Here is an 18,635-nt window from a genome sequence, read left to right as displayed (position 1 = left end):
CGAGGGTTCAGGGTAGGTGACCAATAGAGATTAAAGGGGAACGCTTTCTTCTAAGCCCCGCCCACCCGTGAAAAGTGTGCCAAAAATCAGAACCAAAAAAATGAAGCAGAAGCAAAGGAGAGATTCCAGAAGCAAAAGTCTTTAGCAGCAAAATCCACAAAAATCCACAGAAAATCCAAAAAAATTGAAAAATGAAAGCAAAGACTGGCAAAATCCAAACTAAAATAATTTTCAAATAAGTGCAAAGAATAATAAAATAACCAAGTATATTTAAATATATATATTTGATATATATTTTATCTCTTTTGAATTTGCAACATACATGTTTTACTTTTGATTCTTAAAATTCTGATTGTGGATTTTATTTTTTTACGTAAAACTTTTGGCACAAAATTCACTCCATAGAATATGAATATTGTGACCCCAGAGAGATCCTGCCTCAAGCCCCACAGGGTAAAGGTCCGTGTACATTTTGACAGTTTGATTCTTGAACTGAATAGAGAGCTGAAGAAATGAAAAAACGGCTCGTTTTTTCGTTCTTTTGTTTGGTTTGAACACACGAAAACAGAAACGGGAATTTAGACCGAATATTGGTTTTGTCCTTTCCTACTCCTCCTCTCCTACCCCGGAAGAAGGTGGAGAAATGGAGATCATAACAAGCATATTAACAAGCATATTATGCTTTAAAGTACAGCCTGATTTGCTATTGATGAAGGTTGCATATGTAAATATTAAATTATTTTAATAGTGAAACATGATTTAATTGAATTCAATAAAACAAAAAACAAATATTAATAAATAATAAAAATATGTATTATTATAATAATAATATTAAAAATAAATAATTTTATTAAATAAATAAATAATTCATAGGCAGTTGTACTAAACCCTTAGCTCTGTACTGTATTAAAAAAATGTTCTGTCTCTGTTTGCACTTCAAGCATAGTCTTAATATGACTGGTTATGGTTATGCATAGTTAAATTACAAGAGATGTAGGAGAAAAACCACACACCATAGTCTTAATATGACTGGTTATGGTTATGCATAGTTAAATTACAAGAGATTTAGGAGAAAAAACACAAACCATATGTAATCCAGGTTACTAAAGCTGACACCCTTTAGATAAATTACCCCTAGTAATTATTATAGATTATTAAGTCCTAACTAATAAGATGAAAATAAGAAAATAAAAATAAAATATTAAATAACTAAAAATATAATTAATAGGAATTCTCTGTGAACTGAAATAAGAATAAAGAACTAAATAATTATTTCAGAAAATAATTATTTAAAAAAATAAGGCAACTATTTCTTTAAATCTGACCAGCGGTGGTAATAGGACAACCCTATCGCGCCAATTTTATCCAGTAGAAACCCTGAAACAGCAGGTGGTAATAGAACCACCCATCACGCCACTATTTTAACCACGCCGCGGTGAGCCGAGTCTTTACCGCGAATCGCTTAGTCATCGCCGCGGATCGCTTCGTCATCACCGCAAGGAGCCGATTCTTTGCTGTAAATAGTTTCGTCACCCGAGCGGGGAGTTCTTGACGCGGATCCCAGACTAACAAAAAAATAAAAGAATTCCGGATCGGATTTGGTGAGTTCTACTCTTTTAAAGCTGGTGTTTTGGTTGGTTTTACGTGCATAGCTGAAGGTATAACTGCTTAGCTAAACTAATACTTGGGTTAAGCAAATCCTTTTCAATTGTACCCCTTTTTCTGACATGTTAAAGCTGAAATACTGTAATGTTTAATACTGCTGTGCTGTGATGTATTAACGCTAAGTTTGGGATGTTAGATGTGTAACCAGAGACAGAAGAACCTAAAAGGCTACTGTAAATATTTGTTTAATGTGAGAGAAAGTCCCGATTGAGCACTAAAAGCCCTGTTTCATATAAATAGGCCAGTTTTTCTGGGATGAACCTTACTGACCTGCCGTCTGGTTGCGAGAGTCCAGTCGAGTGGGACCCGAGCTGGCGAGCCACGGTCCACGGAACTTCGTACCCAAGCATTGAATCTGAGTATTCCATAATTTTGAGGTTGGATTGTTTTTTTTCCACTACTCTGAGTGAGTTACACCTGCGCTAAACACATAACGGACTGAAGTTCTCTAACCTCTAAAGGTTACTGGAAGCGCTGAAACTTTTACAAGGGACTTTTATTTGGTTGAACTCCACACACCTTTGGTATATTTCTTTTATTGAATTGAATATTTTGTTGGGTTGAATTTTAGTGAATATTTACTGTTAAATCCTTTATTTTTGTTATTTGGTTATTTTGGTTAATTGTTTGGTTATATGGGTTTTGTGAAACATTGAGAATCATATATTTTGTTGGGAAAAGAAATCTGAACCTGAAACCTGTGTATATTATATTCTATAATAATACAAATACCATACTTACCGCTTAACCTGTAAAATAGAAAAATACTTACCTTAATTCTCTAATTATACTTACCTTAATCTGTTAACCTGTAATAATACCTACCTTAATTCTGATAACTATAATAATACTTACCTTAGATATTGATCCAAACCCCTAACTTAAAACCTAAAATAAGGAAAAGAAACAGATGATTAAAAACCCTAATAAAACCTAAAATACTAACACTGAGGACTGAGTAGGTATGCAGATTATACTACTCTTTATGCATCAGCTGCCACAGTTAATGATCTTTATAATAGGTTGAATAAAGAACTAAAGTGATTAACAAGGTAGATCAGTGACAATCAACTAATACTAAAGATACCAAAAACAAAAACCATTATAATTGGGCATAAATCAGTTGGAGAAACAGAGTTAAATTTAAAAATACATGGAGAAACAATTGAACAAGTTATTGAAAATTATTATGAGTTATAATAGACAATAAATTATCATGGGGAAAACAAATTGAGAACATTGTAACAAAAATGGGAAGAATTTTATCAGTAATAAGAAGATGCGCACAATTTTTTTTTTACAAAAAAAAAAAAATTAAATAGTCATACAACCCTTAGTTTAATCCAACCTAGATTACTGTGCAACAGTGTGGTTAAATGCAGCAAAAAAACCTTTAACAAAATTACAGATAATGCAGAATAAGGCAGCAAGAATGGCTTTATGGTCTCCATACAGAACAAACATAAATAAAATGCATAAGGAGCTAAAGTGGCTGAAGGTTGAAGATAGGTTTAACACAAAACTTGTAGGACTCATAAAGAACACTATTTATCTAAAATATCCAGTGGGCCTTTATGATCAAATAGCAGCTAATGAGGATCCAAATAAAACAATTAAAAGGAAAGTACATACTATATTCACAATATGTACATAAGTAATTAGTATTTAATTATTGTACTCATTAACATCATGATTATTATAATGTAACAGAGCAACCTACAAAATGTCAGCAATAACCACATAAAACAGGAACTCTGATTTATACATTTTATGACGTGAATGCAGGTAAGACAAACAGATTTATTAAATAACAAATAAATAAACAAAAACGGAATTAACCAGAAAATAAGTAAACAAGCAAACAGGGAAAACAACGAGGAACTAGATTAGACAAATAAATACTAAACAGGACTAGGGAAATATACAAGGAAACAAACGAGAAATAAACAAAGGTAAACAGAGAATAAATACTAAAAGAAGAACTAAGGAACGTGAAAATAACAAGAGCTAACGTGGATAGACAGACAACGGAGGAAGGTGCAAAGACCGACAGCAAACATAGACTAAAGGGTACTATATATACTAACAGGTAGAGCTGGGCGATATGGGAAAAAATCTTATCACGATATAGTTTTCCATATCAGTCGATATCGATATGTATCACGATATAAATCAAATCACTTTGTGTCACACTTAAAGGTTTGTTTTTATTAGTGAGAGAATAAGGGAGTGATGGAAGTTTTATCACAATATTTTTTTCTGTATCTCCATAATTATTAGGGCTGGCCCGAATAGCATTTTTTGAGCTCCGGATATTTGGCAGTAATTGGTAGCGAATATTCCAATATTAGTTTTTAAAAAAAACAAATTAATCATGAACGCGAGCCAGAACCCGAGCTTGAACGTCAGCCTGACTCAGGCGCTGCATGAACTCGGGCTTTTTTCCAATTTTTTCCAATTTTCCATGACTGAAAAAAAAACTTGGGCTATAAGCTCAATATTAAATATTTCGTTTGTTTAGAAATTATTTTATATTCTTAAACCATGTTAAATTATATTAGATTAGTAGGGCTGGCCCGAATAGCGTTTTTTGAGCTCAGAATATTGGGCACTGATTGGCAGCCAATATTGGAATATTTGTTTTTAAAAAGACGGATTAAAAACTGATTAAAGTAAAACAAAAATTGCAACTCGGCCCCTTTAATTCACCACAAAGTTTTCCAAGACCCAGCCGGAAAAAAAAAGATTTCCCACCTTTTCCTCAGCTGGGTCGGGCTCAAAAAATGATTTGTGATAGGCTGTTTTTTGGTTTGTTTGTTTAAGCACTTAGGCTTTTGTACTGCTGCAGTGCAATATTTAGATTTTATATTCTGAAATTCGTTAGGTTTTATTTCTTTTAGCATTTTGAACTTTTTTTCCAATTTCAAATTTATTTTTTTCTGTTCGTTATGTTCTATCGGTCCTTGCGTTTTTTGTAGTTGAAGTTGAATTTAATATTGAAGTTCAATATTTCTAATTTATATTTTGAAATTCGTTAGATTATATTTATTATTGTATTTTGAGCTCACTTTAGTTGGTTATTTTCCAAATTCATATCTATTTTTCTGTTATTATTAAATGTTATTAGCTTATTAGCTTAGCTTGTCATTTAGCATACAGAACTTCTCACGGATTTTTAATGAATGTTGATTTATTAATTTAAAAGCTGTACCTTATTAAAAGTATTTTAAGCCAGACAGACACTGTGTGATTTTTTAATGAGTTTATCTGCACTTTTAAATGGTTTGTCCTGTAGGAAACGCACACGATTTGTATGCTGACACTGTTGTCTGACTGAGGAGCTGCTTTCCGTCAAATGCAGCCTGTAGGCAGGAAAAAATCCAGCCAGAACCGACCATATCATGAGCCAGTTTTAAAGCCAGTAATTTAGTAGAGCATTAAACTACAAATCTGAGATGTACCTGCTGTACTTCTTAATCTCTGCCCCCAAAACGGTCCATTAACTTGCTTGACAGACGCGTCAAATCCCCCGCGAGCACGCGCGGCGCACAGCGCACCGATTAATTCATGCGTTGAGCTTTAAACGCGCAGCTGAGCTGTAATTGGGGAAATATCACAAAAATCACAGTGTGATTTGTTACATTAAAAAAAAGACCATTTTCTTCCGCCTAATCTGAGAGGAAAGCGGTGTTCTCGACCGGCCCGAGTTCATGCAGCGCCTGAGTCAGGCTGGCGTTCAAGCTCGGGTTCGGGCTCGCGTTCAGGCAGATAATCTAAATGATAAATGATTTTGTGTTTTTGCACTTGGGCCATAAGCTCAATATTAAAAAGTTCGTTTGTTTAGAAATTATTTTATATCCTTAAACCATGTTAAATTATATTAGATTAGAGGAAAGTCATTTAGACATCATTCTTAAGGTGTTTTTGTCCTGTTACCGCTCCGCAAAAAAAACTCTTCCTTTAATCCGCGCCCCACATACACATTTTTGCAGCACCTGCCCCGAGGTCCTAATATAAATTGAATTAATTACATTTAGTGCTTAAAATTTACTTAAAATTTATTTAAAACGTGCTGAACAGTGCGGCCGTTTATTCCCAAAGTCCAAACACTATGGTTGTTTGCGTGTGTCGGGCCATACTCCACTATTCTTTAGGGTTTTTTGTTGCATGCATGAGAATAACTATTACAATTTTCTTAACTATTTATTAATTTGCTCCAGCGTCTTCTGGATTGATTACACGTTGTGTTTTCGTTGTTTGCCGCGCCACTTAGACGGAAATGGAAATGAATGTTTATCGAATTCTATTGCACAGGCTTATCATCGTCATCGAGGGAAAAATTATCGCGAAACAAATCGATATCGTTATATCGCCCAGCACTACTAACAGGTAACAATGAACACCTGGGGAGACAGGTAACAAGGGGCGGAGCTACAAATTACAGACATGTGATGGAAAATTACAGGGGAAACACACTGGGAAAGCAGAAACACAGGGAAACAGAGCGAGGGCGTGACAGTAGTATGAGGAGTGAGTTATGAGAAGAGTGTTATGTAGGGTGAGGGTATCTCCAGCGCAGTATGGCTCCATCTGTGCTGGTGCTGATGATGATTTTATTATTGTCACAGATTCAAATGCTGCTGATGCTGCTGCCATGGCCAATGCCCACATGAGTGACATCACGATCAGTATAATGCCACACCTTAATCAGCTTCTTTTCTCCACCTTCTGCCAACTCCTTGAATGCTTTTTTCAGCCTTGTCCCAGTGGCATGAAGATGCTGCATTGTTGATATAGATAGATAGATAGATAGATAGATAGATAGATAGATAGATAGATAGATAGATAGATAGATAGATAGATAGATAGATAAACAATAAGTGTATTACAATACAAGAGCACACTGAGGGATAAAATACTCTAAACTATAAAATTCTAAACTGAGACTTAAAAATATATACATAAATATATAAATACAAAAACTATAGAAAGTGTTGAAGTAATTAGTCGTAGACAGTAGGGTGTGTAGGGTGTTTTTCCAGTACAGATAAGAAGGCAGTGATTAAGAAAGCACATATGAGACTTGTTCCTCATCTGTCTTCTCTCATGTTAATATGTAAATTTGCCCAGATCCAGACGGAGTCCTTAATTTCTTACCATTGACAAAGTGCTCCCCCTCTTGGCTGATGTCTATACTGTTGATGGTTCCAGTCAGCGAACCATACAGCTCTCTGATAGCTGAACCATCAAACACTTCCCAGTAACCAGCAAGCTTAAATGATGCGCTGAAAATATTATTAATAATATATTTATATTTTTGCAAATCCTGAAGACTCTCGTGTATGGAGTCAAAAAAGGGTCATAAAGATTTTGAGTTTGTAAAACAGAAGTCACAAATGTACTGAAACTTGTAACTGCGTTTAAACAACTGCATGCACGAAAATCCAAATCCACAAATTAACTGGAATGTGCAAACTTGAAACAGAAAGTAATATTAATAATAATTCAAATGTACAAATGTGAAAAAATATTTTAATTATATATAAATATATATTTTTTAATTTGTAAATCCAATCTCTTGAATGTGTGAATCAGTACTGCTCAAATGGCTTAAGCTGGATCAGACCAAAAATCACATGGAATTTGTGAGGTTGTAAATGTGACAGTGGGTGTTTTTCACTGTGGAGCTAAAAATCCTCTCATTCATCTTCTCTGCTGCGTGTGCGAAGCTCTAGCTGCAGTTGCGAATTTTGACCCTGTTTTGATGCCTGATTGATGGACCAATAGGAAAGCTTTATCCGGACCAATCAGATTACGGGGTTTGTTTAACCAATCAGAACACTGGGTGGGTCTCTGCAGCTCGGAGTACTGGGTGTGTCGAAAGGTGTGGGCGTGTCGAAAGTGTGGCCGCCATTTTGGAGTCGGCCACCATGCGCCCCCCAGTGGATCAATTTACACTGAGGAAGGAGTTTAATAAAACAATAATATTCATAACTCTACCAATTTTTACCCGATTTACACACGGTTTGGTTTGTTACAAACAGCAGAGATGTAGTAATGATACAGGACGCTGTCACACATTACAAATATGTGCTTTCATACTTTATATTATGCTCTTTATCAAAGACAGACATATGGTATAGCATATTAATAAGTACATAAATTAATTAATTAATTTATATATATATATATATATATATATATGTGTGTGTGTGTGTGTGTGTGTGTGTAATATAAAATTAATTCATATTATTAGAACATAATGTAAAGTATTTCAGCATGAAAGCACGTATTTGTAATGTGTGACAGTGTCCTGTGTCATTACTACATCTCTGCTGTTTGTAACAAACCAAACCGTGTGTAAATCGGGTAAAAATTGGTAGAGTTATGAATATTATTGTTTTATTAAACTCCTTCCTCAGTGTAAATTGATCCACTGGGGGGCGCATGGTGGCCGACCCCAAAATGGCGGCCACACTTTCGACACGCCCACACCTTTCGACACACCCAGTACTCCGAGCTGCAGAGACCCATCCATTGTTCTGATTGGTTAAACAAACCCCGTAATCTGATTGGTCCGGATAAAGCTTTCCTATTGGTCCATCAATCAGGCGTCAAAACAGGGTCAAAATTCGCAACTGCAGCTAGAGCTTCGCACACGCAGCAGAGAAGATGAATGAGAGGATTTTTAGCTCCACAGTGAAAAACACCCACTGTCACATTTACAACCTCACAAATTCCATGTGATTTTTGGTCTGATCCAGCTTAAGCCATTTGAGCAGTACTGATTCACACATTCAAGAGATTGGATTTACAAATTAAAAAATATATATTTATATATAATTAAAATAATTTTTTCACATTTGTACATTTGAATTATTATTAATATTACTTTCTGTTTCAAGTTTGCACATTCCAGTTAATTTGTGGATTTGGATTTTCGTGCATGCAGTTGTTTAAACGCAGTTACAAGTTTCAGTACATTTGTGACTTCTGTTTTACAAACTCAAAATCTTTATGACCCTTTTTTGACTCCATACTCGTGCAGTCGCTGGATCCGCCGATCCAGTCGGGTGAGCTCCTCGCTGAGTGTCACGAGAGTGCAGTCCTCCACAGTCACCATTACCTCGAAATAAGCAAAAAAAAAACAGCAGCTAAAATGGAGTAATAACACAAAATGAATAACCACCTGAGTGATTTTATAGGCATAGGAAGGTTATAAAGACGGTTTAAAGATAATAAATAGTATAAAACATAAGAAACGACTAAAACAAAGACCAACAACAGAGACGCGTTAAACAAACAGCCAGCAGGTACGCAAGCCAGAAGTTGCGTCACTCACCGTCCAAGTGTTGCACCAGGATTGCCAGTCATGGTTGCGCAGCTGACTGTTGTTGAGGTGGCACATCTGTGTTTCCGTCCAGGGTTTCCTTAAAGTAGAACAATAACTCTTCATATGATGGGTATTTGTTCTGGCCCAATATTAAAAAATCCTTCAAAATCACACTGAAATCACTGGGTTTATATTCATTTTTTTTTGTGCAAAATGGCTCATATGGCATGTTGCCAATTAATTTTAAAGTATAAAATCAGCTCGGGCCAGGCTTATTCCAGGTTTTCCTTAAAGTAGGAGACTAGAAATCTTTATCGGATGGGTATTTGTTCTGGCTCAAGATTTTAAAAAATCCCTTAAAATAACACTGGATCATCTGCCTTTTGTGTGCAATGGCTTTTAAAATACACTGTATTAAATAATTACTTATTATATATTACATTATTAATTATATATTAAATAATAAAACAAAATATTAAAAAGTATAAAATTAGCTCTTAATAACATACTGTATATTTACATTGTTAATAAACAGATGTACTGCTTTTCTTCATTCTATCTGCTTCAGTATTAGTGTATGAGGTGTTTAACATGATCTGCGCAGCAGCGGGGTTTGTGTGAGCTACGAATATCAAACCAACTTCAGCCGGGAAATTCGAGGCCAAAACGAATGAAAACGAAGAAAATCGAGCCAAACGAATCTGGAGTTGCGAATATCAAACCAACTTCAGCCTCGTATTACTCCGCACATACACAACAAAAATTCCCAGCTAATTATTAAGCGTCTGCAACTGCATATAGATCTCCTGCGCTGCATTCAAGCTCCTCTGGAGGGCTTTTCATACACATAGAGTATGAAGAATCTCTGAATACACACATTGCTGCGTAAAAAATAAATGAAATAAAAAAAATAAATAAATAAAATCTGCAGCTTAGTCTCAGTTACATTTGATCGTATAGAGTAAGTTTTCTTCCTTATCTCTCGTTTATTTCTTTTTCTTTTTAGAGATAGAGATTTTTTTTAACAGGACAGAACATTTACATTAATTAAATAAACCGAACCACAACATATCTGCACATACAACAAAAATAATCCCAGCCGATTATTAAGCGTCTGCAACTGCATATACATCTATAAAACCTGGTACTAAGGACAACTACGTTTTCAGGCTCATTCTCTAGCATGTAACGTTAGTGTTTTGGCGCCAAAACGGCTGTACCTCAGAGCTGAAAACCCAACCAGAGAAGAAATAATTAATTATTGGGCAAAATATACTTCAATACCCGCTAAAAATGCACAGAAGTGTGAATAGAACTGATATAACACGTTATTTTGACAGGAACTTTTCTCAAAAATACTTATATTTGCTTAAACCAGCATTTTTTACGGAGCTCCTCAGCTCTGCTTACCTCCTGCGCTGCACACTCTAGCTCCTCCGGAGCTACGGGGGGCGCGGAGGGATAATTAATAATAAAAAAAAACACGCAGTTGCCTTGTTGGTGCAGGGAATTGGTATTCAAAATAGGGCTGAATGATTAATTGCATTTGCGATAATCTCGCGATATTTTAAAACGCGATTCTCTAACCGCACTGGCTGCGATTTGACTGGTCACGTGACTTGGGAGCGAGCCAAGCCGAGGACGAGCGGAGCATACCCGAGCAGAAGGCAGGGAGGTGGAGAAGTGAAGTCAACACAGCGCACTTTAGGGCGTTTTCACACCAGCACTATTTGGTCCGGTTAAAACGAACTCTGGTCCGTTTGTAACTTTAGTGCGGTTCGATTGAGCAGGTGTAAAAACAGTAATCGCACTCGGGTGCGGATCAAAAGAACCGGACCGAGACCACCTCCTCTAGGTACCAAACGAACTCTGGAGTGGTTCGCTTGTGGTGAGAACGTGATCCGGTCTCGATCGGATCCACCTATTAAATATAAGCCATTTATTTGAGCTAAACTGCTGATAAAGCAAGCATAGTTTAAACTAATATATTAGCCAGATAACGCTAATTACCACAGCTGTGAACAAACACTGTGTCCATGCACGCGCTGCATTCACTGCTCTGTTTATTATGTATAAATCTGCGCTGCACGCAGAAACACTGTGTTTGAAAGTGCAGTGTTTCAGCGTTCAGTGTTAAAGCACAGATATTTGCGCTGGAACACAAAATCTTCTCGCTGTATTTACCCTTTTCGTATATTTATATTTAATGTACTCCCGTGTCAGACAGCTCTGACCAATCAGAGGACACAGGCTGCTCGCGTGGTTTATTGATGCGCATTTTGGTGCGTTTACATTTATGCCTATGGGAAACCAGACCGAACAGAGCGAGAAAACGCTCCAAGTAAACGAACTCATTAGAAACGAACTACAGGTGTGAAAACGCCCTTGTTGCACAATGGCTTCAGGCTCGACAGAACACATCAGTTGTGTAGAATTACTTTGGCTTTAAAAAAGACGCTGCTCAACGTCAGGTACTGTGTTAAACGTGCCTTGCTACTGTTGCTACGACGCGAGGTAACACTACAAACCTTTTTCAGCATTTAAAAAAACACCACAAAGCCTCGTGTGGTATTTGCAAGGCTAAAATGCCAACGACCAGTGCTGCATCTTCAAATACAGAAAATAACGAGTTGGTTAAAGCAGATTCTCTTTATGTTTTTTGCACTTTAATTTTTCATGATGTTACTAGCTGGAGAGCAGTAAGTTAAAGTAAGTTAACAATCTATTGTTTTTCCTAATTAAAAAAAATGGTGAAAAGGAAAAGCTATTTATGTATTTATTTTTCTATATAAAAAAAAACAAATGGTGAAAAGGAAAAGCATAGTTTTTTTGCTTTATTGTTATCTGTGCTTTAAATAAATCTGACATTGTTTATTATTAAACAGATTGATTTATTGCTTCTGTTGTTGAAAAATACTTGAAGACAAAAAAAATTGCATTTTAAATCGCAATCGCAATTTATAGATAAAAAATTGCAATTAGATTATTTTCCAAAATCGTTCAGCCCTAGTTCAAAATAAAAGCACAAAGAAATAATTTCCTTTTTACTGTTACATCACATCAACCAACTTCCAACAGGAGTATAAAACATAACGAGAGTCTATTTTGTTCACTAAAGGATAATATCATTTTAATAACTTTGTAAGAATTCATATTGTTTTATGTAGTTCTTTTCAATTATTTTTGTATTCTTTTTAACTCATTACATATGGTTAATTATATAAAGTGCCCTTCTTATCTTGGATTTGTCTGTTATTTATAAAAATCCTGTCTGATCTTCAATCAAGAGAGGCATTACAGTTATCTGCCGTATGTCAACAAGCTCACTGGTATTCCCAGTAAATTTTACAGTATTTTCCTGTAATAATGTGAGTTACCTGTTTTTAACAGTTTTTAGCTGACAATTTAAAAAAAAACTATTTGGATGCTTTTCTGTAATTTTACATATATCATTGTCAAATACAGTTTATTACTGCAAAAAAATAAATAAATGTACAAGGAATATTTTGTATGAAGTACTACAGTAGCAGGTGTAAAAATGTTGTAACACCAAGTGACTGTACTGTAAATGGGATCAGAATGCTTATAAATAAATATACAAAGCATTTTTTTTATTTGGTTAATACTTTGTATTTAGTTAGGTAAATGATCATTATGGGTTGCACTGTAGATTGTAACCAATAATAATGTTGATTCCATGTCTTCTTTTCAATGTTGAACAACAGTTCAGACTTTAACACAAAAACAATGTTGATTCCATGTCTTCTTCCCAATGTTAAATAACAGGTAAGACCTAAACCCAATAACAATGTTGAATTATAGTTGATTTGTGGTCATCAACCAAAACTGACCAAAAAAAACCCAATTTTTTTTTATTCAATGTTCCTTTGCTATCTGGGTAGTGTAATTTGAAGCTAACTTTACCTGGTTATGAGGACTGTAGTGTAACTTTAAGCTAACTTTACCTGGTTATGAGGACTGTAGTGTAACTTTAAGCTAACTTTACCTGGTTATGAGGACTGTAGTGTAACTTTAAGCTAACTTTACCTGGTTATGAGAGCTGTAGTGTAACTTAGTGCTGGGCGATATAACGATATCGATTTGTTTCGCGATAATTTTTCCCTCGATGACGATGATAAGCCTGTGCAATAGAATTCGATAAACATTCATTTCCATTTCCGTCTAAGTGGCGCGGCAAACAACGAAAACACAACGTGTAATCAATCCAGAAGACGCTGGAGCAAATTAATAAATAGTTAAGAAAATTGTAATAGTTATTCTCATGCATGCAACAAAAAACCCTAAAGAATAGTGGAGTATGGCCCGACACACGCAAACAACCATAGTGTTTGGACTTTGGGAATAAACGGCCGCACTGTTCAGCACGTTTTAAATAAATTTTAAGTAAATTTTAAGCACTAAATGTAATTAATTCAATTTATATTAGGACCTCGGGGCAGGTGCTGCAAAAATGTGTATGTGGGGCGCGGATTAAAGGAAGAGTTTTTTTTGCGGAGCGGTAACAGGACAAAAACACCTTAAGAATGATGTCTAAATGACTTTCCTCTAATCTAATATAATTTAACATGGTTTAAGGATATAAAATAATTTCTAAACAAACGAACTTTTTAATATTGAGCTTATGGCCCAAGTGCAAAAACACAAAATCATTTATCATTTAGATTATCTGCCTGAACGCGAGCCCGAACCCGAGCTTGAACGCCAGCCTGACTCAGGCGCTGCATGAACTCGGGCCGGTCGAGAACACCGCTTTCCTCTCAGATTAGGCGGAAGAAAATGGTCTTTTTTTTAATGTAACAAATCACACTGTGATTTTTGTGATATTTCCCCAATTACAGCTCAGCTGCGCGTTTAAAGCTCAACGCATGAATTAATCGGTGCGCTGTGCGCCGCGCGTGCTCGCGGGGGATTTGACGCGTCTGTCAAGCAAGTTAATGGACCGTTTTGGGGGCAGAGATTAAACGAGGCTGAAGTTGGTTTGATATTCGCAGCTCCAGATTCGTTTGGCTCGATATTCGCAGCCTCGTATTCCCCGGCTGAAGTTGGTTTGATATTCGCAGCTGCCGCTTCACTGAACCACCGTGAACTAAAGGGAGCGTTCACAAACACCCGCTGTTTATATTAAACACCTCACAGATCAACACTGAAGGAGATAGAATGAAGAAAAGCAGTACAGCTGTTAATGAACAATGTAAATATACAATATATTATTAAATATAAATTTATATACACGACCTTTCATCAATTATTTTCTCCAGTTTTACTTACAACATGAATTTGCTGTTCTAGTGTAATTCATTCATTTCCTGAGTAAAAAATATCTGAAATAGAGATTTAGCCTCCTACTTTCAAGAAAACCTGGCATTATCCTGTCCGGAGCTAATTGTATATTGTAAAATATTTATTTTAACTACTGAATTTATAATGATATATTATAATAAATAATAAAAATATATATTTAATACAATTATATTTTAAAAGCCATTGCGCTCAAAAAATATGAGGCAGATGTTCAAGTGTGATTTTGAAGAACTTTTTCATGTTGGGCCAGAACAAATACACATGATCTGAAGAGTACTAGTCTTCTACTTTAAGGAAAACCTGGAATTAGCCTGGCCCAAGCTGATTTTATACTTTAAAATTAACTGGCAACATGGCCTACCGATCCATAATGCACAAAAAAATTGAATATAAAGCTGATGTTCTAGTGTGATTTTGAAGGACTTTTTAATCTTGGGCCAGACCAAATACACATGATCTAAAGAGTACTAGTCTTCTACTTTAAGGAAAACCTGGAAATAGCTTGGCCCAAGCTGATTTTATACTTTAAAATGAACTGGCAACATGGAATACCGATCCATAAAGCACAATTTTTTTATGTAAAGCTGATGTTCAAGGGTGATTTTGAAGGACTTTTTCATCTTGGGCCAGACCAAATACACATGATCTAAAGATTACTAGTCTTCTACTTTAAGGAAAACCTGGAATTAGCCTGGCCCAAGCTGAATTTATACTTTAAAATTAACTGGCAACATGGCCTACCGATCCATAATGCACAAAAAAATTGAATATAAAGCTGATGTTCTAGTGTGATTTTGAAGGACTTTTTAATCTTGGGCCAGACCAAATACACATGATCTAAAGAGTACTAGTCTTCTACTTTAAGGAAAACCTGGAATTAGCCTGGCCCAAGCTGATTTTATACTTTAAAATGAACTGGCAACATGGAATACCGATCCATAATGCACAATTTTTTTATGTAAAGCTGATGTTCCAGTGTGATTTTGAAGGACTTTTTCATATTGGGCCAGACCAAATACACATGATCTAAAGAGTACTAGTCTTCTACTTTAGGGAAAGCCTGGAATTAGCCTGGCCCAAGCTGATTTTATACTTTAAAATTAACTGGCAACATGGCATACCGATCCATAAGGCAGAAAAAAGTTTAATTTAAAGCTGATGTTCTAGTGTGATTTTGAAGGACTTTTTAATCTTGGGCCAGACCAAATACACATGATCTGAAGAGTACTAGTCTTCTACTTTAAGAAAAACCTGGAATTAGCCTGGCCCAAGCTGATTTTATACTTTAAAATGAACTGGCAACATGTAATAACGATCCATAATGCACAAAGAAATTGAATATAAAGCTGATGTTCTAGTGTGATTTTGAAGGACTTTTTAATCTTGGGCCAGAACAAATACACATGATCTGAAGAGAACTAGTCTTCTACTTTAAGGAAAACCTGGAATTAGCCTGGCCCGAGCTGATTTTATACTTTAAAATGAACTGGCAACATAGCATACCGATCCATAATGCACAATTTTTTTTATGTAAAGCGGATGTTCCAGTGTGATTTTGAAGGACTTTTTCATATTGGGCCAGACCAAATAGACATGATCTAAAGAGTACTAGTCTTCTACTTTAGGGAAAGCCTGGAATTAGCCTGGCCCAAGCTGATTTTATACTTTAAAATTAACTGGCAACATGGCCTACCGATCCATAATGCACAAAAAAATTGAATATAAAGCTGATGTTCTAGTGTGATTTTGAAGGACTTTTTAATCTTGGGCCAGAACAAATACACATGATCTAAAGAGTACTAGTCTTCTACTTTAAGGAAAGCCTGGAAATTGCCTGGCCCAAGCTGATTTTATACTTTAAAATGAACTGGCAACATGGAATACCGATCCATAATGCACAAAAAAATTGAATATAAAGCTGATGTTCTAGTGTGATTTTGAAGGACTTTTTAATCTTGGGCCAGAACAAATACACATGATCTAAAGAGTACTAGTCTTCTACTTTAAGGAAAACCTGGAAATAGCCTGGCCCAAGCTGATTTTATACTTTAAAATGAACTGGCAACATGGTATAACGACCCATAATGCACATTTTTTTATGTAAAGCTGATGTTCTAGTGTGATTTTGAAAGACTTTTTCATCTTGGGCCAGACCAAATACACATGATCTAAAGAGTACTAGTCTTCTACTTTAAGGAAAGCCTGGAAATTGCCTGGCCCAAGCTGATTTTATACTTTAAAATGAACTGGCAACATGGAATACCGATCCATGAAGCACAATTTTTTATGTAAAGCTGATGTTCTAGTGTGATTTTTGAAGGACTTTTTCATCTTGGGCCAGACCAAATACACATGATCTAAAGAGTACTAGTCTTCTACTTTAAGGAAAGCCTGGAAATAGCCTGGCCCGAGCTGATTTTATACTTTAAAATGAACTGGCAACATGGTATAACGAGCCATTTTGCACAAAAAAGCCACTGTTCCAGTACAAGTTTGAAGAATTTTTTAATCTTGGGCCAGAACAAATACACATGATCTGAAGAGAACTAGTCTTCTACTTTAAGGAAAACTTGGAATTAGCCTGGCCCGAGCTGATTTTATCCTTTAAAATGAATTGTCAACATGACATGAAAGCCATTTTGCACAGAAATAATGAGTATAAAGCATTGATTTTGAGAATACCAGAACTCTTCATCTGATGTGTATTTGGTCTGAAAAAAAAAGTCCAAAATCATACTGGAATATCAGCTTTAAATAATATTTTTTTTGTGCTGCCATGTTGCCAATTAATTGTGCAGTCTAAAATCAGCTCTGGCCAGGCAAATCCCAAAATTTCCTTAAAGTAGAAGACTAGTACTCTTCAGATCATGTGTATTTGGTCTGGCCCAAGATGAAAAAGCCCTTCAAAATCACACTGGAACATCAGCTTTACATAAAGAAAAATTGTGCATTATGGATCGGTATTCCATATTGCCAGTTCATTTTAAAGTATAAAATCAGCTCGGGCCAGGCTATTTCCAGATTTTCCTTAAAGTAGAAGACTAGTTCTCTTCAGATCATGTGTATTTGTTCTGGCCCAAGATTAAAAAATTCTTCAAAATTGTACTGGAACAGTGGCTTTTTTGTGCAAAATGGCTCGTTATACAATGTTGCCAATTCATTTTAAAGTATAAAATCAGCTTGGGCCAGGCTAATTCCAGATTTTTCTTAAAGTAGAAGACTAGTACTCTTTAGATCATGTCTATTTGGTCTGGCCCAAGATTAAAAAGTCCTTCAAAATCACACTTGAACATCAGCTTTATATTCAATTTTTTTGTGCATTATGGATCGGTAGGCCATGTTGCCAGTTCATTTTAAAGTATAAAATCAGCTCGGGCCAGGCTAATTCCAGGTTTTCCTTAAAGAAGAAGACTAGTACTCTTCAGATCATGTGTATTTGTTCTGGCCCAAGATGAAAAAGTCCTTCAAAATCACACTGGAACATCAGCTTTACATAAAAAAATTGTGCTTTATGGATCGGTATTCTATGTTGCCAGTTCATTTTAAAGTATAAAATCAGCTCGGGCCAGGCTAATTCCAGGTTTTTCTTAAAGTAGAAGACTAGTACTCTTCAGATCATGTGTATTTGGTCTGGCCCAAGATTAAAAAGTCCTTCAAAATCACACTAGAACATCAGCTTTAAATTAAACTTTTTTGTGCCTTATGGATTGGTATGCCATGTTGCCAGTTAATTTTAAAGTATAAAATCAGCTTGGGCCAGGCTAATTCCAGGCTTTCCCTAAAGTAGAAGACTAGTACTCTTCAGATCATGTGTATTTGGTCTGGCACAATATGAAAAAGTCCTTCAAAATCACACTGGAACATCAGCTTTACATAAAAAAATTGTGCATTATGGGTCGTTATACCATGTTGCCAGTTCATTTTAAAGTATAAAATCAGCTCGGGCCAGGCTAATTCCAGGTTTTTCTTAAAGTAGAAGACTAGTACTCTTTAGATCATGTCTATTTGGTCTGGCCCAAGATTAAAAAAGTCTTTCAAAATCACACTAGAACATCTGCTTTACATAAAAAAAAATGTGCATTATGGATCGGCATGCTATGTTGCCAGTTCATTTTAAAGTATAAAATCAGCTCGGGCCAGGCTAATTCCAGGTTTTCCTTAAAGTAGAAGACTAGTTCTCTTCAGATCATGTGTATTTGGTCTGGCCCAAGATTAAAAAGTCCTTCAAAATCACACTAGAACATCAGCTTTATATTCAATTTCTTTGTGCATTATGGATCGTTATTACATGTTGCCAGTTCATTTTAAAGTATAA

At 35.6% G+C, this 18,635-nt stretch overlaps 1 protein-coding gene and 1 long non-coding RNA gene across 2 annotated transcripts in view; one reads left to right on the top strand and one right to left on the bottom strand.

Moving 5' to 3' along the window:
• LOC125802252 (uncharacterized) overlaps positions 1-18,635 on the top strand; it is a 302,998-nt gene that overhangs the window by 184,780 nt on the left and 99,583 nt on the right. The window lies entirely within an intron of this gene.
• Positions 1-18,635, bottom strand: part of LOC103047638 (TBC1 domain family member 24) — a 42,591-nt gene that overhangs the window by 16,324 nt on the left and 7,632 nt on the right. The gene's annotated exons all lie outside the window — the stretch shown is intronic.

The sequence above is a fragment of the Astyanax mexicanus genome, chromosome 5, assembly GCF_023375975.1.
Source record: "Astyanax mexicanus isolate ESR-SI-001 chromosome 5, AstMex3_surface, whole genome shotgun sequence".
Lineage (NCBI taxonomy): Eukaryota > Metazoa > Chordata > Actinopteri > Characiformes > Acestrorhamphidae > Astyanax > Astyanax mexicanus.
This window is presented reverse-complemented; position numbering and strand designations above follow the sequence as displayed.